The sequence below is a fragment of the Hypomesus transpacificus genome, chromosome 21 (assembly GCF_021917145.1).
Source record: "Hypomesus transpacificus isolate Combined female chromosome 21, fHypTra1, whole genome shotgun sequence".
NCBI classification, from domain to species: Eukaryota; Metazoa; Chordata; class Actinopteri; order Osmeriformes; family Osmeridae; genus Hypomesus; species Hypomesus transpacificus.
The window spans coordinates 7,996,942-8,022,336 of NC_061080.1; the positions used below are offsets into that span (position 1 = coordinate 7,996,942).

The window sequence follows — 25,395 nt, forward strand, 5'->3', positions numbered from 1 at the left end:
TCTTTGTACTTATGAATGGAATGCATTTTTGATAAGAACAAATATGCCTTGTATGGGCAACAAGAGGGATACTGCACTGTCCAGCAAAAAGTCAATTAAAATATTTTTTACGTGAAATGTATAACCTAGGTCTCTATAATGTAAGGCTCAGATACTTTGATGTCAGAACACGTCATTGTCATACCTTTACTTGTACCTATTCACCCTCACACTCACAGTCCATAGACATACACGTGTCACACAGTAGTCTATATGAATAAGATATACTTACAGTAATTAACTTAAAAAACGAGAGCACTTTTCTAACTGTGTGCAAAAAAATTGAAAGAAAATAAGTCAGATCTACCAATGGTCCCAATTTTTTTGATTTCTAATCTTCCGTATTACACATCAGAAGGAAGATGCCTTCTTAACGCGGTACACGCAGCTCAGACGATGTGCAAAGTGGGTTCGTGTTCTCTTCTTTAGTCTCCGCCCCTTTAAGGTTCAGTGCAGCAGTACGGCCTTTGTGGATTGGGGGGAGGCAGTGCGGATTCTTCCAGTCACTCCCAGCTTGTTGCCCGCCCAGCCTCTCGTTTGCCCATTGCGGACTCAAAGCGGTGAAGTTCGACACTTTCTAGTCGAGTGGTAAGTCCAATATGTGTCGTTTTAGAGAGAATTCGTTATTGGATATGTTTGCTGTGTTGAAGCGTATATGTTACAGTTAACCTTTGCGTAATCATGTGCCGAATGGGTAAAAGCACTGGTATTGTAATGCTGAAAGGTAAAAGGAACCAGGATGACGTGAACCAAGTCTATCGAATTAAGTCTGTGTTTGTTTTTAGTCGGATAGACGTATTTAATTAGTTATTTTCTAATTTATTGCAACTGCTTGTAGATTGATTTCAGAATAGCCTATAGTCCACATTTAATGTAAATTGCATAATAGAGGATAATAATTATATATGTCGATGTGATAGTATTGATTCCTTGACTACTTTCCTCAAATATGGATGGAGGTACCGGTACAGTGTAATGGATGCAAACAGGCGTGGTCGTGCAGTTCGGTGGTGCGGAGCGTTAAGGGTTGTGCTGATTTGACAGTCTAATATGACTTCTATTTTGCCCTTTCCTACACGAAAACCCACTGAAATGTCAAATGTTAATATTTTAAGTCAGGTTTACAAAAAAATGGGTGCTACTTGACACACTTTATATACCATTTGCAGGGTGCCCAATTGTTGATGCTTCGGGGATGTTGACATCCATGGTAGCGTTTTCCTCACATGATGAGAAACAGACTTATGGGCCCTGCTTCTGCCATTATATACAAACATTTGGGCCTCTATGCTTTGGCAGTGTCAATTTCCCATTTTAAGCAATTCACCTTAATTCATCAAATATTACCTCATAAATGTACGCATCTCAGCATTGTACATTCATTGTAATGTGTGAATAATAACATCATCAAAATATGCGTTGATTGCCTGTCCGTCGATATATTGTAACATTGTATTGAAATACTTTGATTTAAAGAGTTACGGTGATGCGGACCTTTCAACCTGAAAACATTTCAGCGCTGCAGTAATGCGGCCTAGTCGAGTCAAGTCCTCCCTTGTAGCATGTAAGATAAAATATGGGCAATATGACCGCGTTTACACGCCAACCATTTTAGCAGTTTGTCATAGAACAACGTTGATGCTACACTTCTGACACTCACAGTGCATGTGCCAGAAAAGATGCTCTTGAAGGATTTTCAAAAGGGACTCCACAGAGCCACTTCATATCCGACACAAATATAAGTGTTGAGGAAGTTAGAAAATTGATTGAATAGCATGTTATCATCCATTATATTATAGCATTATCTGTCTGTCTGTCTGTCCTAGTAAACTAGTAGAAAGTACAACCATATTGCTAAGTTGTGCAGTGCATGTAAATCTATGGTAAATCAAAGGTATTGGTCAAGACTAGACACGACACTGTACCTCAATGTATCCAGATTTGAGTATACTTATTTAAATGCACTTGCACACACACACAGAGACACCCATTACAGTACAAACAATACACAAAAACAGACAACTTAAACCCCACCGATGCCTCAATCAGCCAAGCGTCATCCAGCCAAACAATTTTCAGCCAAACACTGATTCCACGTAAATGGTCTTTCGCATCATTGTGTACGGTGTCTCTCACGTCACTAACCCCTCCCTGTAAGATGACTCCACCTTTTAGGTGCTTTCAGACATGTTAAGTGGGCAAGGCCAGACTGTGGGTCTCACTGAGGTAGTCTGGAGGGGGCTGATGCTACTGATAAAATAGATCCATCAAGCACTAATTGGAAAATGCTCTTGAGTGCCAAGCAGTTAGCACATACATATATGTTAGGGATGTTTAACTATCGATACTTTCATGTTTTAAAAGTACAAATGTTGCATTACCAGGGATAAGTGGATGTTAATGTAACATAATCTTCAACTGCCCCTGTACAACATCCTTCCTCCTTACTGTGCCTTTTGCAATTCTATGTACCTACAATGTTGTTACTATAGGTTTGCTATTTACACGGGAGTCAATGTAATCTTAATGTAAAGCCGATTTTGTACATGTTTTCAAATGTTTTACTGTCCGTGTGAACCCTAAACATGACTAACTTTACAGATTGTCAAACTGCCCTTTGAAATCATGACTGGTAATTTAGATTCGCACAACAGTGTGAACCTGTGTTACTATAGGTTAGGTGGTGGAGAGGGGTGGTATCCTAGGCATGGAAGGGAGGAGGACATTACAACTGTATGGGGTATGGGGGGCGGGCCAGGAAGCAGCTGTCACCAAAGGAGTGACAGGTGAGGGCCACATGGCCTTACTTTGCTGTGTGTGTGGATACACTTGTGTGAGTGTTTGTGTGAAGTGTAAAGTGTGAATGAGGAGGCTGTTTTGGGAGTGGTCAGCCATTTTGAGCATACCAGGGTCACCTCCCTCTTGCTGGACAGTCAAACATCTCAGCCATTGCAAGCATGTTTCCACAGCTGTGTCTTGTAGGCCAAGAGGAATTTATGGCCTTATTTCTGGGTCCAAGTGTCTGAGAATTCAAAGAAACCCAACTGTTTGTCTTGCAGCTATCTCAGTTAGGTCGATATCTACAAAATAATTGAATTACTAAGTGAGTGGATGGGAATTTATTTTACTGTAAGACTGCTTGCTTGTGTGTTGGTGTAATTCAACCACACAATGTGTCACCAAACCACTCAATATCTTTCAATCTTTCATCATATATACAGACGGTGTATTAAAAAGTATCTTTGACTAGAGAAGAATAAACATGGTGTTGAATAAAATCATAACAAAAATAAAATAAATAATCTTGTGCCTAAAAGTTGAGGCATAGGTTTTTTATTTAAAAAATTGATCTGACTGTAATTTTGCAAATCACAATATCCTCAAAGGCTGCTTTTTAATGGTCTACTGGAGTTCTAGTGGGAAGCACACAAATCTGCTAGCTCATGCCATGCTACTGGAGTTCTATAGTACACCTGAACTACAGTAGTAACAGCATGTTACAGTAAATTTAGGAATTTACATGAGTAGGATTAGACTCTTCATAACAAAATGTAACATATATTTCCAGCTACACAAGTTGACCCTTGATTAAAAAGTATTCAGAAACCACCACAGAAAAGCAGAGCAGAGAGAGAAAGAGAAATCGAAAGAGAGTGCTCCAATTGGAGAGTACTGTATGTTTTGCTCCGCTGAAGCACTTTTATTGTGCTCTCTGCTATCTAAACCCAAACAGAACATTTCAGCGGAAATGAGAGAGTGAGGAGCCCTTGGGACTGGGCGAGGGCACGGCCTCTCTTGAATACTTTTTCCTCTCTCTTCCCTCCTCTAACTTTTTCTCGATATTTGATACACTGTAGCTTGTGTGATATTCCCTCAGCTCGCTCTCTACGATACATGGCACAGTGCATAATGGAAGTCAGATGGCTGAGCGGTGAGGGAGTCGGGCTAGTATTCAGAAGGTTACCGGATCGATTCCCCAAATGTGTCAAATAATGTTGTGTCCTTGGGCAAGGCACTTCACCCTACTTGTCTCGGGGGTAATGTCCCTGTACTTACTGTAAGTCGCTCTGGATAAGACCGACTGCTAAATGACTAAATGTATAAAATAATAATGTAATGCAGGTGAAATGCACACTTTGTTGGGGTGATGTATCACTTTTGAGCCCACAGAGCAGCCCCAAAGCAATAGCCCTTCTCCACATAGTTTTTTAGTGAGAATGAGTTGCTGTGATATTTTAGCTTGCTATTCTGACACAGGCTCCCAGCTGTATTTGAGTCAGATCAATTACAGTTTCAACACATTAGTCATGGATGGGAACCAAAGGAATTTAGATGACCATGGCTACACAGCTGTGTCTCACACTCTGGAGTCTAACATTGCAGGGACAAGCCTGACAATTTTGGTAAAGAATTGGTTGGTTTGGAATGGTTGAATTTGAATTGACAGGAAAAAAAAATCTATATTTAGTTGATAAACAATGCATTCTTTTGGAAGTTCTTGATTCCCGATTTATCTACTTTTTCTTTGAGTGGAATTGAAGCAACCTATGTCCTATGTTGCAATATAGTATTGTAGTGGTTTTGGAAACAATGATGGAAAAGTAGACGGTTGAAGATGGTTCGGAGCCAAATACTTTATTATAAAGTATATAGCATTCAATATACTACTGTACATAGTTAATTACCTTCACATTCTTCTGTTTAACTTCAGGGGAAAATATTAGCATGAGTTGCTGGAAACGTTGAGCTCATGCTTTGTAAATACACTTCCAGTGCCATAGTACCATAAAAGCAGGAAGTGCTGACCTGATGTTGTTTACTTTTCATATGGCTTGTAACTCAGTTTGAAACATATTTCATATAAAAAACTAACAAAAAATATGTGTTGTGGACAAATTCATGTTTTATTACATTTCTAAACTGCTAAGTAAAGTATATAATCTACCAATCTATTGAGAGGAACAAGGTACATTTGTAATAGTAATGAGTAGTCAGAGGGGACTCAATGTGGCAGAATTATAGCCTGGCTGCCAGCCCAACTTATTCCCGCCCACAAAAAAGTTTGGTCGGGAAGTTGGGTCTGGGGTGGCTCGTTTGGGGAAAAACTATGTCCGAACAGGAGCTGTTCTGACCAATGAAATTGTCAGGGCGGGCTTTATACGATGATGGACAGATGATGAACAGTAACGTAATCAACCACGTCACCAAACAGCGCTTGGGTTGAATTCGTTTTCAACAAACAACATATTACGTTGCTCTGATTGGTTGTAGGTCTATCCAATTGAGCGAAGAGGCATTTGTTTGCCCCATACTCACAGCCCAACGGAGAGTTATCAGACTCATATTCTGACTACAATTGACAACGTCAGGCTAGCAGAATTAGGTATGACACTTAGTTTTGTAAGAATTGAATGACTGTGGGAGTGTTTTCTTGCCCTGTGTAAAACAGAGTGAGAGTATTATGACATCCAGACCTCAGCTCTGAGTACTGCACTTCAGTTTACACTGGTAGAATTCCAAGTGGATGTATTCTATTCTGGTTTTCACACCGCCAGATTGAGAATGAAAACAGGGATTTCGGTCCTTTCAAGGCCATGATTACACAAACATATTATTTTGGTGCCTGGCTATCTTTGAAAATGCCAAGACAAATACGAATGTGCCATTTCAAAAAAAAGAAATTCAGGTTTAACTCACACATTTATTGTATACCCATAGTTGCTTGACCTGGGTTAAATCGTTTTTCAGTTGTGTATACACAATGTTATGTAGCTATGGACCTCTTTTCACCTGTTAGCATTAATGTTTGGACGATAGATTATTCATCTGTTTTTGTCAGGAAGATGGGAGATCTGGGCTTCTACTTAGAATTGCTAGTACTCCACTTAGTATCGCTAGTTTATGTATCATTCCACTTAGTATTGCTAGTTTATATATCCTTAGTATAGTTAGACCACATTTAAATGTAAGATTCCTATATGTTTATTCTATGCACCTCCCTGCCATAGCAAATTCCTTGTCTGTGTAAACATTCATGGCGAATAAATCAATTTCTGATTCTGATTCTACATGAAAGTAGGATGAAAACTATCAATGGAAATTGTAAAGTGATTTCAAATTATGTGAAAGTGTACAGAACTGGTTAAGAATTGATAGTAGTGTTCAAGGGACACTTATTTGTCCTCTCAGTCAGGCCTAGCCCAATAGACTTCTCCCTGGTATGTGGTATATTCTCCTTGGGCTACTAATACCAGCCAGAGTAAGGAGGTGATAAGTCCATCTCTCTCCCTTCTCACACCACCATCATGTGGTCCAATAGGTTTCTCCACTCTGGCAGAGACAAGTGTGAAGCTCTGTAGCCTTTCACTGGAAGATACACTTTTTCGAGTTCAAGATTGTTATTCTTTTGATGTATTTATTACTTAACTTCTCTGGAAATGTCTGAAATGTTTACATTTGTTAAGTTTCAACTATTTATAAAGATTCACCTAAAGTTCAGACTTTAACCTTCCTTTAACTGGATAATGTCAAACTAAGAGTGCAGGACAATAGGGTGTGGAAAAGACATCTGTTTACTTGGTGAGAGCGACAAGTTTAAGGGAGGGACCCTGGCTAGAATTCTATTCTGCTCACAGTTGACCTCTTGCTGTCTGTGATGTCCCTCCAGGGCTGGCCTGCATGTGCACATACTCACAAAGCCTGCATGGGACTAGGAAAGAAAACGGCAGGCGTTTTCCAGGCTGTGGGTGCAGGAAATGAAGTAATGTTTCTCTGGAATGGTGACATTTTAAGCGCATGACATTGATGGGCCTCAACAGAAGACTGGAGTTGTCCCAGCCTCATTACTTATTGTCAGAGGCTGGTTGGACTGATTAGATTACAGTACAAATACACCCATAGAGGAGACACACTCTGCTTCATCTCAGTACAGTAGTCTCCAATGGCTTATTCTCCTTCCCGGACAGATTCTAGAGACCGCAGATAGAGTGCGGCCTGTCTGGGTTGTTATATGTGTGGAAACTGCAAGTGCAGCTCGGGTCTGAGACGGATTCGAGAGACCGCAGATAGAGTGCAGCTAGTCTGGTTTGTTATATGTTTTAGATCTATTACTTTTATCACTTGTATTATTGTTTTTGTTGATTTTATGTAAAGCACCTTGAGCTGCAATTCTTGTATGAAATGTGCTATATAAATAAAGTAGTGCTGTCAGTTTAACGCGTTAATTACGGCGTTGACGCAAACCCATTTTAACGGCGTCTGTTGCGAAGGACTGATGGTTTTGCCCCCTCAGACTGTACACGTGAATATCCCTTTTGCTGCTGTTGGGTCATGCCGTTAGTGCATGCACCCTTTATGGCTCTACGGGCACAGCCAATCGGAGTGCAGTTTTTGGGGATGCTCGCGCTGACGATACCCAGTGGCGGGAGTAGTGGACTGCCTTGTTTCTGGTGCGGACATTAGTTTATTGAGGAGAATACAATAATGTTGTATTGTGTGCGTTCATATACATGTAAGTATTTCTGATGCTTCTTGTTATGTCTAGTTATGTCATTATGAGTCTGTATTTGTAAGATACGGTATTGTAGCAGTTAAATGTGTTTTCTGATGCCGAAGTGGTGGTTACTGTAGCAAGGCTATGTAATCGTTGTTAGCCAGCAAACGACATGTTTACTTGCGCTGTTTAGCGGCTGATATTTACGTGATTGATACGTGGAACAACAGGCAGTATAGACAGTAGTGTCACTGCATTAACGTTGTTACAAGAATGTTATAATAATATGGCTATTATTGATGTGAGGTATTCACTAGCAATATATGTTGAAATGCCTATTATTGTATTATGCTAATCATCCGTTGTATGCTGTTTCTTTACAGAACCACATATACACACAGGCACACACAGGCACACACACACAGACACACACACACACGCAGAACCCATAAAGGCAAATATAACCAACACCATTTCTCTCAACTTTACAATAAAAAAACAACTTTGAATCTGTACATCATCTCCGGCATTTTAATCAGATGCACCACAGTGGCTTCTAAGCATTACTGACCAGAGAACATAGTCTCCACAACAAATAGGTGCCGAAACCCGGGAAGAGAAGTTGCTGTTGGGATAACCCAATGATGTACGCCGATCAGTCAAGCCACGCCGCCGATGCCCTGCCCAGCCGAGAGAGAAGGCCACCTGCCTGGTTCGCAGATTATGCTGTCTCACACCCCAACCACAATCAGTATCCTCCATCTGCTCAATCAGTGCCTTACCCAGTGGGAACCCAGGAGAGGGATTACAGGGCGGAGAGGTCAGCCGGGATGGTCCCTCTTGCCCTACAATCGCCTATACAGCAGTGGGCTGAAGATGCCAATGACGCATTAAGGAACCCAAGCCAGCCTGTGCCGTTCAGACCACAGTATCAAAGCACTCCTGCTCCCACTAGTGCACCAGCACCGGAGGTCACATCAGTCATTTTGGAGGCTATCAAGCAGCTCCAGGAGGACAATCAGAGACTGCACCTCACAGTCATACAGATGCAGAGACAGCTCAGCACCAGTGCTTCAGGACCAGTGTTGCACCATTCTGCCCCAGCAAGGCCACCTACCATGGACAGAAGCCCCTTGCTGCTTCCACCACCACCGCTGCAGCACCCAAGTATGCAGTATCGCGTGCCAAAGGAGGAGGAGGATGATTGGCCACTACCTCCACCCCACCTGCCGCAGCGTTCCAGTTCTCAGTATGGCCAGCCAAAGGAAGAGCAGGTTTATTTCCTACCACCGCCACCTCCACCAGAGTATGTAGTGCAGAGGCCAGCACATGCTGCAGTGGCACACAGTAACATGTTGGAGGAGCTCACAGAGCACATGAAGAGGATAGAAAAAACACCACAGAGCCATGGAGTGTCCACAGCCGAGTACTGCGAGCCATATGAAGGTTCTGAAAGCAATTCTGTCTTCAGCATCCCTGCCATACGCAGAGAGCCAGCGGCCCAACAGAACTCCAGAGGTTATCAGCAAGAGCGGGTGTATCGTGGACCTCAGCCCAATATTCCCCGCTTCACGAAAGCCGACCCAAGAGAGTTCGCCCGGCTAAAGATAGCGCTGGAAAACGTTTTGCCTGCTGATGCAACAGAGCGTTTTAAATATCAAATATTAGTGGACCATTTGAAGTTTGAAGAGGCTCTCTTGATTGCCGACTCCTACACCAACTCAAGGCAGCCATACACGGATACAATGGCGACCCTCACTGAACACTATGGGCAACCACATCAGCTGGCACTGAGACGCATCGCAGAACTGATGGAAGCCCCAAACATCCGCACCAATGACACTGGTGCCTTTAAGAGGTTTGCGCTGCAAGTGCGAGCGCTGGTGGGGATGCTCCACACATGGAAGCAGAATCTATCCATCCACTTGATGGCCAAGCACACAGCTGATACTAATTCTCCGCCCCCTTCTGATAGCCTACATCTCTTATTTTTGGGTGACATTTTCCTATCTACAAAGCACAAAAGGGTCAAAAATATAAATGCTGAGACCAAACGAAATACTAATATGAGGCTTTATTATTTCCTAGCGTATTTAGTAGTTTACCGTGTCAGACTACTGACAGCTCTCTTTCTGCAAGTCAAGATTGTTGTGTGTGGTGTTTCTGACTCTGCCACTTCAGCCAATTAAATGAACAAAATCTTGTCTCGCACGCTCGAGGGCGCATTGGTTAACTTTTTTCACTTTTTGGGCGACGGACAATAATAGGAAATTAGTTTTGAAAATATATTGTAAAAAATATTTTTTTGGAATACGCCCATGTTTGCCAAGTGTAACAGACGTGGCCACGCTCCATCACAAGGTCTACGAGCCGATGTTCGCCACTCGCTATGTTCAAACACGTTTCTGACTTGCCAAGCGCGACCACTACCAGCTACGCCAACGAAAAGCTAGCTCTTCGTTGTCGCAGGTGGCCTGTTATTTGAGGAGTGAGTTTCACCGATTCACACACAAGCATGCTCACAGCCGTATGTAAACATGTTGTTGGCGTGGGAGTTCTTCACTGTGAGTGAAGAAGACACGAAGTTCGCAATTTGTAAAAACTGTCAAGCTAAATTAACCCGTGGGGGAGCCACCTCAAAAACGTTAGACACAATAAAAAGTGGTTGAAGCTAGCCAGAGGCAGAGCTCAGAGGCAGCCGTAAGCAAGCAGCCTCGCTTATCTTTCCATGGTATGAGGGAGCGCCTAGCTCTAGTGATGTGTCGTTCGTGAACGATTCGTTCATTTTGAACGAATCCTTACAAGGACTCGGGAGTAATGAGTCCTCTCAAAGAGAGATTTTTTCATTTTCTCGTGGCCGCGCATCGGGAGAGGTAACCGTTTCCTCTACTAAACCAATGCAGGTCACGTTAAAAAGGACCCAAAGACTCATACAAAGACCCAGTCGGGAAATGGACAAATAATTTATGTTTCCTCTAGCTACCAGTGCAGGAGTCTCATTTATAAAACTGTGCGTAGGATTCTTACTAAAAGTGTATGTACGCCCAAAACAACCAGTATCTTTATTTTCGTTTGAAATGCGCCGACACAACTTCCCAAAGTTTTGTATGTCTGCGCCAAACATTTCAGCCACTACTGTATCCTCAACTTGAGCCAATACAAAGCTGGCCTTGCTGAAATAAAATTCTGGATCATTACTAACTGTCCTTGGTCAAGCTACAAACCTTGGACAAGTAAGTTAACTAACGCTATATCATTTTGTTGCTTTACTGTATATGGTTACCCAGCTTGCTACCCTTAGAATGTGGCTGTAACATTAGCTCTGCAGCTAACAGCTGAGTTACTGTTGCTAATGTAAAGGTAGATGGCATCAAGTGTGTGTGTGGATACAAACGCTGTAACGCCAGTGTTGTACACGTCTTTGTTATTTGGATAATCGTTCGGCTGTTGGTGTTATGGCGCGCGCGATATCCGCCTTTCCCCACATTGAAATTATTATGAGTGTGCACCTCTGCAAACCAGGGTGATCAGATGAGAATGGCTAAATTCGAGGCATCTTACAGCAACGGGGGCTACGAGCCACACATGCGACACATCCGTTGTAAACATTAGCGCATGTTTCCGCCCCTCTCCTCATTAGCATTTAAAGGTACAGACACAGAAACAGCGCGCTTTGAGGAAAGCTCATTGTGGGACTGCTCGTAGTGGCTGTATTTATGCACCAAGGCTGAATTTCTGGAAAGATACTTCAGATACAGTAAGAGGGAACCACTACGGCCTATATAAAAGCATCCAAAAACAGCATATCATGTGACCTTTAATATGGCGTACGCACACAAACATTTTATAAAAACGATTTATAAAACCGTGCGAACGCACACCTGTACGCCTTCATAAATCACAGATTACCCACAAGTGTGCATATGTGAGTCAGCATTGTACCCCGCCCTGAACACGCCCATTTTTAACCACAAATAGGCAATGCAAAGCACTTCATGAATGCTAATCTAGTATCTCATCATGACCCTGGCATGCGATTGTTATTTACAGTGAATCATAGCGCATGACAACTTCTTGGACACTGTTGGAGCTCGAAAATTCGGTGGCCGGTAGATCACCAATTAAAAAAAACTGTGCGAGTGGCGTCAACTGTGCCAGATAACGTGAGTCGAGATACAATTGGAAAACAAGTGTTTTGTTATGAACATTAATCTATTAAAGTCTGGACTGATAACGAGGACGTGGAGTGTAGCGATTGCGCAGGAGCTTAACGACTGTATTTCCAGTTTTTGACATATGATGATATATGCACAGTATTAAAGAAATATATTTAGTTATACACACTATTCTGCAGTTATTTCAAGGTAGGAAATGTGATGTTATCTGCATTCCATGCAGTTGGGCATTTCTCCCTCCTGCACTCTGGTAGTGGACAACATGATGGTGAGACAGCGCTAAATTTTGATACAAAATTTGAGTTGATAGTAAGGTGCTTATGGAACAATTATCACTCAGTACAAGCTAAAATAATACTGCTGTATTAAATCTTCATGATAATGATGAAATCGATTGAAAAAATCACAACCTTTGCGTGGAAAGTTGCGTACGCACAAAACGGGTCTGAAAATGTGTAAGCCTACGCACATTTTGGAAACAGTTGGAAGCTTTATAAATGAGACCCCTGGTCACGTGAAAAAGGATCGAAAGACTCGTACCCGGCAGATGAACGAATCATTGATCCGAAGACTCGGTTGGCAGAAGGACGAAACATTGATCCGAAAACACGGTCGGGAGGTGAACGATTCGTTCATCTGCCAGGTACGAGTCTTTGGATCGTTTTTCACGTGACCTGCATAGGCTCAGTGCTGGTAGCTACATAAAACAGAAATGATTCGTTCATTTTGACAGGGTCTTCGGATACGGATCTTTGGATCATTGTTGGAATGCTGCTTCAGCATTCCAAGTATTGTTCTTTGAATCTTTATTCAACTTCTTCCATGACACCATTCAGCGCCTTCAAATCTTCAGCTATTAAAACCGTTCAGCTATCAAAACATTCAGCAGTTTCAGGCCATGGGTGCTATGACTTTTCAGCTTTGTACCTCTTATGCTTGAATTAATATAAATCAATATTCATAAAAGAATTTAACATGGTTTTCCAATAGTTTTTTTTCAAATCCTCTCAAACTTCTTCAACTTCCGAATCCTTTTTTATTCCTCAATCTTTCAGCTATAGCCACCATTTAAACTTTAAGATGTTGACAAAAGCTTAAACAATCAAATACAAAAAAAGATACAGCTTTTTGATATCTATTCAAGTTTTTTTTAATATCACTGATTATGTTTCATGAGTTTTTCAAACTGTTCCTGAGATTTACATGGGTGTGTATGTGAGAGCCTAGAGTGCTGACTGAAACGCTTAGAGTGGAGGGGAGCTTCGAAATCTTCTTAAAAAAATATTTCTACTTTGCCACTATTGCCACAATTTTCGCTCTTCATGCTTCATTTTTGGATCAATAGATAGCTAATTTTGTGTTTGTCCTAGACAGTTGTCTCTGGAATCCAACAGACGTACACATTTGTTCAGAGCCCCACGAAAGCGAGACAAAGTCCAACTCTTGCCCCATAGAGTCCAATGCAAATCTGGTGACAAATTTGTCAGAGAAAGCAACAAGAACAAGATTTTGAAACTGCCGGTAGAGTCGTATTTCTGACCACACAGACATATAAAGGACAGAGTCTTGGGTCTCGGAAAATATCCTAATTTTTTGGATTGGACGTATAGTTTTGCGTCTAGGTTAACTTGTTTGAGGTGTGGATTCTGACTACATTTCTGTTATTCTCTGCCCTCAGCGAGTTTGCAATCATAGCTGCACCCTCACTGTGGCAACGACAGACTACTCAGTCTCTCACACAGGTGATTGGTATTAGCTGATTAGTGGTCACAAGACAGAGTTTGATAGTATTTCAACCTAATACAGTTTACAAGAGGTGACTCTGCAGGTGCTGCTAATATCTCTTTTACTACTATTGCTAATGTAACTTTTTTATTCTACTACGCCACTGAGTGCGTTTACTTTACCATGAGAAACCCGATTACTAGTAATTGTCGGTTTATGCCAATAATATGATTACTCCGTTTACATGTGTAGCTCTAATTAGTTATGCGATTACTCAATAAACGCGTCTGTTATTACTATCCCAACTATAATTTCAGCTGTTAAAACTATAATATTCTTGTTTCGACTAGCTAGATTACTTCTTCTGTTTAACAGTTCAGATTTCAGTTTCTCCCGCATTGTAGCCTATAGCTTTGTTAGATGATGCAGTTCAGCGTCCGCACTGCCTCTTGAAATTAAACTATTTATTTGATTACTTCACAACGTTCCAACTTATTCTCCCGCATTGTATTCTGTAGCCGCACGGCTACAGAAATGTAGCCGTGGCGGGCCGCATTCCTTTTCTAAATTAACTAAACTGTACAGTTCATGAAGCAGGGTACACAAGACTGTGCATTTTCCAGACTATAGACCGTAAAAATGGAATGTAAGGACTCAAGGAGCATTTTGGATTGTCAGCTCTGGGAATTCCTTAACTTGGATTTAAAGAACAGCCTAGATCTCAGGATCCCCTTAAAATCAGAAAATATTCTAAAACTTGTCCCCCTGTATGGTGCTTAGAGCCTATCGTGACTGATTGCCCCTGAAGGGGACGAGTGGTGGGGACTCCAGTTACATCATGACAAGCTCAGAGCTGGGGGGGGGGGCTTGTGTGAGCTTCTGTGTACATGTGTATTGGTTATGTGTAAAAATAAGATGTGAATTACAAAATACATTAAATACATTCAAAACTGGGCAAATTGTGGAGATTTTAAATCTATTCTATTCTTTTATAGTAGAATGTGCCACTTGGTTGGTAAATAATGTATGGTTCTCATGTGCAATCCTCTGCTCAACTTTAGTAAAGATAGTGTCAGAAAACTACCAAATCAAGCTAATGTTAAATGAAAGCTTGAAGTGTAATTAGTTAATGGCAGACGGTTGCTAGAAAAGGAACGTTTGTACCCCCTCTTCCAGACAGTTTTATGTGATATGGTGAAGAGATATGAAGCCTGGGTTCACACAGGCTGGGGCCACACAATAACGGCTACTGTTAGACAGCACAAAGGTTGCTGGGTACTCAAAGCTCCATGGTGATTTGCCAAGCTAGTATCCAAGCTGCTACAATTTCCGCTTTCACTTAGAGTGAGAGGGAGGATGAGGCAGACAGTAATAGCTGAACAAAAGGTTGTCTGCGAACTCTCCTTTTGGAGTCAAGTGTGAGCAGAGCGTTTTGTAAAAAAGTTGTATGTTCAGGTTCTGAACATGAACTTTCTCCAGATTCTTACCGAATTTGATTGATACCGTTTTGTTACAGAATTTTCTCCTAGAAGCCAGTCTGTTTTGTGTGTTTCTAAATGTTAAATGTATTGCCTCTGCAGTTCTGTTCCAAAACTGCACCTCAGGGCTAAAATTGTATTACTTTGGCCTTTGCTAAAGTAAGATGTATTATGACTACATCTCTCTAATAAAGCCAGGAATATCTGTGTGTGTGTGTACAAATTAGAATGGGTTTAGTTTACCATGATCAGTTCAAGAACCGGGCACTTTGCAAAGTTCATATTCAGCTTATGTTCTCTTTTTAATCCAACATTGTGCAGCGCTGCGATTGACGTTGTTTGGATAAGCATTTCGACATCAAATAATGAACAAATAATTTGCCGCCAGTTTGGCTTGCTCTCTTCGCATCCCAGCCCCTTAACTCTGATTGGTCCTGTAGTCTGGAGCGAGTTTCCTACGAAATATCAAGCACTCTTCTAAGTTAATATTTTGCAGGTGTCCTTCTTATAATCCATACAGAGTGAAGTACCGCAATTGAACTTTGATTAACAAAGGCATGTAATGTAATGACTTCTGTTATTAACTGTTAAGATGGACCAACTGGCTACTGGCTGGTGGACCCAAATGCACAACTCCACAGAAGGCACGGTTGACTGGTTTATTGGAATAAAGGTTAAGGAGAACGAAGGAAATCCGGTGGGGCAGGTGTGGCAGGCAGGCGAACAGGAGGATGTGGCACGGTCTGTAACAGGCAGAGACAAAACAGAATTATTAGGAGTGTACTAAGTTAGTTATATAAACATAGCATAGGAGCCAGTACTAACAACGTAGGAGAAGCGTTGAACTGGCGATAAGTGACTGGAAAACCAGGGTTGAAATACTGTGGTGCCGATGAGGGGATGAGGGGATGAGTTGCAGGTGTGTCAATTTCACAGGAGGGATGGAGTATGTGGCAAGAAACCTGGAGCCTGGAGCCAACACCTGTGACAACAGAACCTGGCCCGGATCAGGCCGGGGACATAACAATTAACTAGATGTTTGTGGTGGTAAGACAATTTAACACAGAACCAATATTGTACATTTTGATCAACATAACATAAGCAATTTATAATGTAGGAAACAGCAGACAAATTGAAACTATATAATCATATGCATGAATGTAGGCTACCACAGCATTGGCAATTTGATTAGAAATGTGGAGGTTGAACAAGTACTTCAGAGATGACAGAGTGATTTGTGATCTGAGAAATATAGGTACCAAAACCACTGAGAAGAACCGTCAGCACCAGCTGCATCACAGGCACTGCACTATCTATCTATAATTCCAGAAATCTGTGTGTGTCACTCACCGTGGTTACATGGATTCGAATTACTGGCTTATTTGGACTGAAATAGAATGATCCCTTTCTTGTAAACACCTTTGTTTGAATAATTGCGGTCCGACTACGATCCGATCGACACCCCGAGATGACTCGATCCGAGTCGGTTGATAATTCGGACATAGCATGCTTGTAAACGGTGAATTGGACTATAAACTGGGCTCTACGTCTTTGCGCATTCTTGAGATCCCGCCACCCTCTCTTCCAGGCCGTGACCTGGAAGTCGAAAAAGACGATAAGTTGTCGCTGCCGAGAGCCGGCCCGGCAGAAACAAACAAACAACGCGAGCCAATAGCGCAGTTTGCATCTGCAGTACTCCTATTGTCATCATGCACAAAATGTAGAGGGACGTAGCTTCACCTTGCTCTCCGTTCGCCGTCTTTCTCGAAATGTTGATGTTGTTGTTGTTGGTAGTGGTGAAGAGGTCAAGCGGAAATGGCTGTACCACCAGTAGTTGTAATGAAAACAGCGCCACGTATCGTACTGGGATATGACATGCTTTCGGCCAATGATTCGGTTTATTCACTGCCATATATATTAGGATAATAGCAGTTGCCCCAACAATTAGCATTATGCGAATAAAGCTAGATTTGAATTGATACCATCATCATGTAAACGTAGTGACTGACGTCATTGCGGGTACTGTGCCCTATCTATAATTCCAGGAATCTGTGTGCGTGTGCCACCTATTTTATCACGGGCAGTCGGCCACTATGCACTCTCTATAGTTCAAGGAATCTGTATTTGTGTGTTTCACTGACATCTTAATCACCAACTGCATCACGGCCACTGTGCACTAGTAATGTAAAGGCTAGACACTGAGATGTTGTTGTTATTGACATTGACAAAGTACAGCTTCTTTAATCCCCACACCAATCACTCCCATTCAGCTTGTTATAGTCATGGACTGGTAAACAACTGTGGGGAGGGTGGTGGCTCTATCTCAACAGCTGCAGCTTTAGCTTAAATCTTTTGGTGGAAAGGAAGTATCTAGCTAGGCACAAGGAAGCCAAGGAGATCTAGTGGTGAGGTGTAGTAGATGTTCCAAATGAAAAAAGGTGTTTACTGGAGAGCAGCAAACTTGAGACAAAACACATGGCATTAATGGCATTCAAATCCATTTTAATACCAATAATAAGGCAGTCTCTTCTAGGGTTGACTGTACACAGTTTTTATATTTTCAAGTAAAGCCTGGAGTTGCATAGATGGCTCATCTTACCTGATCCATTATAACTCATGTCCCTTAGGACTTCATTCCTTTCAAGGGAAAAAAGAACAACACTGTCCATATGCAAGCCTCCCCCATTTCCTTGTGGAGTAAATGATCTCAACACCACTCCTCTTACATCCAGTAAATGTTTGCACGGCTAATGCACCATAGCTTATCAACTTTCTGCTGAACCTGAAATACAAATTAGTAGTTTAGATGGACATGTTTTGATGACATTGCAAGTTTGACTGATTTGAAATGCGATTGGAACCATTTCCTTAGTTGGAGTGATTACTGAGTTACCTGAATCAGTTACCTGAATGACTTATCACTCTTCTGACTGATAAATTGTGACTCATATTTACGTGTTTTAACTGAAACTGACACCATGTAGAGCACATGTGTCAAACTCAAGGCCCGCAGGCCAAATGTGGCCCGCCACATCATGTTATGTGGCCCACGGAAGCTTAGATGGTGTGTTAAAATAAGGCCACGTTTACACATAGCCAGGTATTTACAGAAACAAATATTTCTGCCCCTCCGTTTTCTAAAATAACGTCGTACACACAAGTACGTTTTCAAAAATGTTTCTGTTTACATGAACCCGCATATACGCCCCCGAGCGCCATCATAACTATGCCAAACCTGTAGGCGGCAGTGTAATGTGAAGGATAAAGTACGGTGGCCCTGAAGTGCAAACCACACCCCCTAATATGATTACATCCCCCAAATGAAAATACTCCCCCCCAATACGAGTCAACTCCCCCCAAAACGGATGACTTGTTCACCTCCCCCCAATACAAAAACGCGCTCCCCCCCCAATACGAGTCAACTCCCCCCAAATCGGATGACTTGTTCACCTCCCCCCAATACAAAAACGCGCTCCCCCAAATGGAAAACGACATTACATTAACTCAAAAACACATTACATTAACTCTGAACGGAAAGGGTAGGTACTACACTTTAGCGCTGATTGGATGCAGTAGGCTAACAGTGCGTTCACACTGCAGCGACGCGATGCGAGCGACAACAGGTTTTCCATTCATTTTCTATGGAGCCAGGCGAATCGCTTGCGTGATTTTCGCTAGCGATGTCCAATCGGAGTGTTTGCTTGTTTCTCGTAACGTAGCAACCATGGTGAACATTTCTAGCTTTCTAGGTTTCAAGATGGAGGAGAAACTGATCGTTTGTGTGGCTGGGTACCCCGTACTGTAGGACTCGTCTCTGTATTCGTACAGAGATGTTAATATAAAAAATGATGCATGGCGCAAGGTTGCCGAAATTGTCGGTGCTCCTGGTGGGTATTTTGTACTTTCAAATTCAGTCTAGTCACATTACGTAACTTTGTTCTGTGATAACTAGAGCTAGCTAATTAGCCAGGCTGGGACTCCCTAGTTGTATCGACAGATTAGCAGACACTTCGAGTAATGTAATAGAACGTGTTTACACATGTCAACGTGTATGTCTATTAAACCGTTTTCAAATAATGTCTTTCTAGCTAAGGATTGCAAAAAAAAATGGAAAAATTTGAGAGACAGCTACAAGAGAGAGAAAACCAAGGAGAAAGAGTTGGGCAGGAGTGGAGCAGGCCTGAGTAATCACAAACCCTGGAAGTTTGCTGCTGTGATGGGGTTCCTGGCTCCATTTATGGAGTACAGGGACTCTAGCAGCAACTTCCCGAGGCCTGCTACCACATCCTCAGTCAGCCAGGTCAGTGAGGATGAAATAGGGCAGGCAGCCACACAGCCAGACAGCGAGCCAGGCGAGCCAGGAACACCTGCCAGTGAGGCCAGAGCAGCAGCAACCACCAGCCAGCCACCAGCATCCTCTGGCCGAAAGAGGGTGCGCAAAGAAAAGCTGTCGGCATTTGAGGAGAGGATGCTTGGTGCCTTGGAGCAGGCACAGACGCCTGCCGCAGCTCCTCTTCCACCACCTCAAGCAGAGGACGAGGATGAGCTTTTTTTTAAAAGCCTTCTCCCTGCCCTGAAAAGAGTGCCACCAACTAAGCGGGCAGAATTAAAACTTAATATTCACCGCTTGATTTTTGAGGCAGAGATGCAAGCCACACAGTGATGTAATAAACCAGAAATTGTCACTGACAGAACTTTGTGTTGCTTTTATTGAATTGGGCTGTTGGTGAATGGTTGGTAGTGAAAATTAATAATGATAAGAATTAAACATGACCACAGAAAGATTTAAGCTCATATTTTATGAAAAGAACATTCTGGAACTGTTTGCCTTTTGCTGATTAATGTGGGTGGCTCTTAAAAGAGCCTTTGTTTCTTGATGACATGGGCTACACAATTGATTGCTGCCAGGGCACTGCACCTTCTGCATTGAAATATGCAGTGAATGCATCCCTCACGTGAATTGCTGCACGCGCAGCGTTGTTGCAGCCCAGTCGTGGAGCCTCCTGGAGACCTGCTGACCTCTCCTGGCCAGGACTGGCTGCTGGAGATCCAGCGGCCCCTCTCCTGGACCTCCGGATGAAGTTGTGGAGGATGCAGGTGGCCTTCACACACGCCTCTGCTTTTGTCGGGTTGACACCGATGACACGCCGATACATTCTCCACTGGCTGGAGAGAATACCAAACGCACACTCGACTGTCAACCTGGCACGGCTGAGGCGGTAGTTGAACATCCTCTTCTCCCTGGCGAGGTTTGTCCCAGGGAAGGGGCGCATGAGGTTGCTCCGCAGAGGAAAGGCCTCATCACCTACGAAGACGTGTGGCAGTGGTCAACGTGGCTCTGCTCCAGGGATGATGGAGTTCTCTGGGAGGTCCAGGGTTCCATCTTTCAGGGCCTCACCAAATGCAGAGTTCCCCAGGGTCCCACCGTCACTGTTTCGTCCATAGCCACCGACATCGATGACCCGGAACATGCAGTCGGCGTCTACAACGGCAAGGAGGACGATGGAGAATGTCCCCTTGTAATTGTGGAACAGTGACCCTGAGTTGGAAGGGGCCTGGATGACTACATGCTTGCCATCGATGGAGCCCAGGCAGTTGGGGAAGTTCCACCTCTGAAGGAAACCTGCAGCAATGTCCCTCCAGTCCTGCTTGGTTGGCACAGGCATGTACTCCTCCACCAGGCAGTCCCAAATGGCCTGGGACACAGCCCCAACAACACCTGCCACAGTGCTTGCGCCCACACGGTAACTGAAGCTGATCGTCATGAACGAATCCCCCGTGGCAAGGTATCTACAAAGAAATACCATACATACAAACACTGAAATATTAACTGTTTACTATAAAGGCTATAAAAGCTTACCGTAGACAGGCGTTCAGCTGGGCTGATCGCCTCGCAGAAAGAGGTGTTTAGCCTCTTTATCCGGGGTCCCACTCTGGTCAGCAGGTCATCGAACTCGGCCCGGTTGAGCCTGAAGTACCGCTGGAACAAGTCGTCGTCCAGTCGCAGCTCCTGAACCAGGCGGTGATAAGCTCCGTTGGTTACCCGCAAACGGCGAATGGGATGAACCCAGCAGCGTCGGCGGGATCTTCTCCGGCAGTAGAGCAGGGCGACAAGAGCAATCCTCTGGACGTTATTCATGATGAATGAAAGAATATTGATGGAGAGCACCTGTATTTATACCAATGTATTCCCTCCAAAAATATATAAAGGGCGGGAGGGAATTTAATTTGTTTGTTCTGAATACAGGGTGTGGTTATCATTCAAAATCCAGCTAGGCCTATGCATACAATTATTTACAATGTTACTGGAAACATTATATATGGTGCTGGCTAGCTTGCAGAATTTGTACCTATTACAATAGCCTACATTAATAATACAAATTAGAGTAAACACTATAAATACAACATTGGACCATACTCTGTATTCCAGCCGGCACAATACCGGTTACATAGTGCGGGTGGCATTTAATCTTTCACTCTGCGTAAAACAAAGTGCTGAAAAAATAACATATTGTGTGCAATAGATAAGATCATGTCAGATCTAGAAAGCATATTGGATTTTTGCTTAATGTGTGTAAAAGTTGTATTTGTCTGCACACTTTGCCATGACATTATACGAACTACAGCAGTGACTTTAGAGAACTGCAACTCAGCATTATTCTGTCGACACGCCCCCGAGCGTGGTGCACTGTGGGAAGGCGAGCGATGGCAAGCGATTTGCGTCGCTGCAGTGTGAACGCACTGTAACTGACAAGAAATAAGAAATTGATTGACAGAAGCACAAAATGCAATAGCCTGACAGAGTTACGTGCACCAGAACATTTATTTGGGTATCGAAGCATGTAGCATAGGCTATGTATGCAAAAGCATAAATTGCAGTGTTAAACGTAAACATCGATAGCCAAACAACTAGTCCACGTAACTCTGTCATTATTATGAAATTAATCGTTTTGATTGGAAGGAAACATTAATGTTTACAATTCAGAGTCATTACACTACTCTTTATTTTAATCAGGGTCATTCCTATGATATAATCTTAGATCTGCTGTTAACGTTTCACAATATGTAGCTTATGTGCACGCTAAAAACGCAGTTGAAGGAAGCAGGACTTTTCAGAAGAAAAAACTAATAGTCCACTACAAAAGAATGAAATGCCACAATGACAGAGTAACATGGACCAGGATAGTTGTTTGGCTATCGATTTTTACATTTAACTCGAAATACTTTTGCCTAAGTAGCCTACTATTTGCTACATGCTTCGATAGCCAAACAAATGTTCTGGTGCACGTAACTCTGCCAGGCTATTGCATTTTATACTTCTGTCGATCAATTTCTTATTTCTTGTTAGTTAGCCTACTGCATCCAATCAGCGCTGAAGTGTAGTACCTACCCTTTCCGTTCAGAGTTAATGTAATGTGTTTTTGAGTTAATGTTATGTCGTTTTCCATTTGGGGGAGCGCGTTTTTGTATTTGGGGGAGGTGAACAAGTCATCCGATTTGGGGGGAGTTGACTCGTATTGGGGGGGAGCAGGTTTTTGTATTGCGGGAGCGCGTTTTTGTATTGGGGGGAGGTGAACAAGTCATCCGATTTGGGGGGAGTTGACTCGTATTGTGGGGGGAGTATTTTCATTTGGGGGATGTACTCATATTAGGGGGTGTGGTTTGCACTTCAGGGCCACCGTAATAAAGCCATGCAAACCAATCACAATTTTCAAAATCAACACCTACGAATAACACAACCAACTTCCTTTACCTTTCAGGCGCGAGGTTCATTTGTTTGAATGATTCACAAATGCGATGCACAAATGTATTTCGTGATTCAGAAATGTAACGCAATTTACAAATAAACGATCCCATTATGCTTGTTGTGTTCGACTTCATGCACCACCGGCGGTGCCGACAGCCGGCTGCGTTGAAGCTGAGAAAGCCATTGGCTGCTTCAAGTCAGCCGGGCAGCAGGCGACGCCGGCGCTGCATGAAGTCGAACGCACGTGTTACTATAAACAGGACGCTCTCATGACGTGATGCTTTTTTAGTCCCATACTGTGAGATTTGAGAACCTAAAACTCCGTTTGAGCTAGTGCACACGCAAACACAAAAACTGAGTTTTCAGAAATCTCCACTTTGGCCGGAGTTTTTAGAAATGATCTTTTTCCGTGATAAAACCTCCGTTTTCGTGTAAATGAAAGGCCAAACCGCATGAAAATATATGTTTCTCTTCCGTGTAAACGGGGCCTAAGTCTACGCTGCTTTACATCGTGCATTGACCATAAACTACAGCTCTCACAATGCATTTCGATTATGTTACGGCAAAGTGACGACATCCCACCTCTATCGTTCTCTATCGTTCTCGTTCTCTTGACTATTTGAATTTTTAGGTTAGATTGTAAATTTGGCTACTTATATTTTATATTGGCTACTTGCTATAGTAGCCAATATAGGAAATTGAAACTTAAATATGTGGACTAACTATAGTTAGTCCACATATTAGTCCACATATTTAAGTTTCAATTTCCTTTATGTTTAATGTATGCACCTCCCTGCCAAAGTAAATTCCTTGTTTGTGCAAACATTCATGGCGAAAAAAATCCCTTCTGACAGCACTCTAATGCAGCCGGTTCTGCAAACGTACCCCATGCGCATTTTCAGCCAAGGTCCCCGGGCATTCAACCCAAGTTGGTATCGCTATCGAACTTGGTTAGAGTACTCAGTCAAGCTAGCATGTTTCTGATTCCCCTGTCGACAATCTGGAGCCAAAAATTATGAAGACATCGCCTTCACGAGACACGGTTTTAACATTTGGAGAACGGCGATGTTTATTTTACATAGGCTAAAGCTCAAAAAGCTATTCCGCATTCAAATGAAGGTCAAAAAAATTAGCTCTCATTAAGCTTGCATTAAGTGTGTGAGTCCCAATCTAGCATCACAACAAACCCAGAATACGTTTTAGGTTTGGGCAAAATCCCCGAATGTTTACAACGCCTGGCTCCGTGAGTTTTTCTGGGAGTTTTTCCTTATCTTCTTTGAGGGTTTAGGTTGGTTGAGGAGTTCTATGGGCGTATGTGAAGCCCTCTGTGACATGCTTGCGTGTAAAAAGGCAGTAGGACCTAAATCTCTGAGAGCGTCATGGCCGTCCATATGGCCGTCCATAGACTGATGGCGATGGCTGCTGATCTGTGAATGGATGGACGGACGGCGATAATGTTCAGAGTGCCGTCCCTGATTAGCAGCGACGTCCAGCGATAGAGGGAGCATAGATCATGGACAGCAATGGATTAGCAGGGACGTATATATTTACGCCTTTATTTATTTATTTTTGTACATACAAAAGTAGGCCAGTCAATAAAATCTCATGACAATATAGATTTGAAAAACAATATATTTAGGGTTAGCCTAGATATAGCCTAGGCTACATATATTTTTATTATTTAGTGAATTGTTAATAAAGACTTATTTAAAGATTTAAACATTGTGTTATGACACTTTGATATACAGTGCCCTCCAAAAGTATTGGAACAGTGAGGCCAATTCCTTTATTTTTGCTGTAGACTGAAAACATTTGGGCTTGACATAAAACGATGAATGTGAAACCAGAGATCAACGTTTCAGCTTTTATTTCCAGGTATTTACATCAGGATCTGATGCACAAATTAGAAAATATCACCTTTTTGTTCGAACCCACCCATTTGTCACGTGAGCAAAAGTATTGGAACATGTGACTGACAGGTGTGTTTTGTTGCCCAGGTGTGTCCTATTACATACATTATTCAATCAATAAATACCACTGAATGTCTACACTCAGGTTCAGATTGGGTAAGATAGGTTTTGTCTATGCAGACTGTATTCAGAGGTGAAAACAACATGAAAACCAGAGCGCTGTCTTTGGGTGAAAAACAAGCAATTGTGAGTCTTAGAGAAGATGGAAAATCAATCAGAGCCATTGCAGAAACATTGGCCATAGCCAGTACAACCATTTGGAATGTCCTGAAGAAGAAGAAAACTACTGGTGTACTAAGTAACAGACGTCGAACAGGTAGACCAAGGAAAACATCAGCAGTTGATGACAGAAACATTGTAAGAGCTGTAAAGAAAGACCCTAAAACAACTGTTAGTGAGATCAGCAACAACCTCCAGATGGCAGGAGTGAAGGTATCACTATCTACTGTTCGCAGAAGACTTCATGAACAAAAGTACAAGGGCTACACCAGAAGATGCAAACCACTCATTAGCAAGAAGAATAGGAAGGCCAGGCTGGAATTTGCCAAAAAGTACAGAGATGAACCTCAAAAATTCTGGGACAAAGTTTTATGGACTGATGAGACAAAGATTAACTTTTACCAAAGTGATGGAAAGGCTAAAGTTTGGAGAAAGAAAGGAACTGCTCATGATCCCAAACACACAAGCTCATCTGTGAAACACGGTGGAGGTAATGTCATGGCTTGGGCTTGCATGGCTTCTTCTGGGACGGGCTCATTAATCTTCATTG

General features: G+C 42.5%; 1 protein-coding gene across 1 annotated transcript in view; it reads left to right on the forward strand.

The window, feature by feature from the left end:
* Positions 1 to 524: 524 nt before the first annotated feature.
* Positions 525 to 25,395, forward strand: part of LOC124483156 (spectrin beta chain, non-erythrocytic 1-like) — a 68,878-nt gene continuing 44,007 nt past the window's right edge. Inside the window, exon 1 of the mRNA XM_047043444.1 lies at positions 525 to 627. The gene's annotated coding sequence lies outside the window, so the exon portion shown is untranslated. The remainder of the gene's footprint in view (positions 628 to 25,395) is intronic.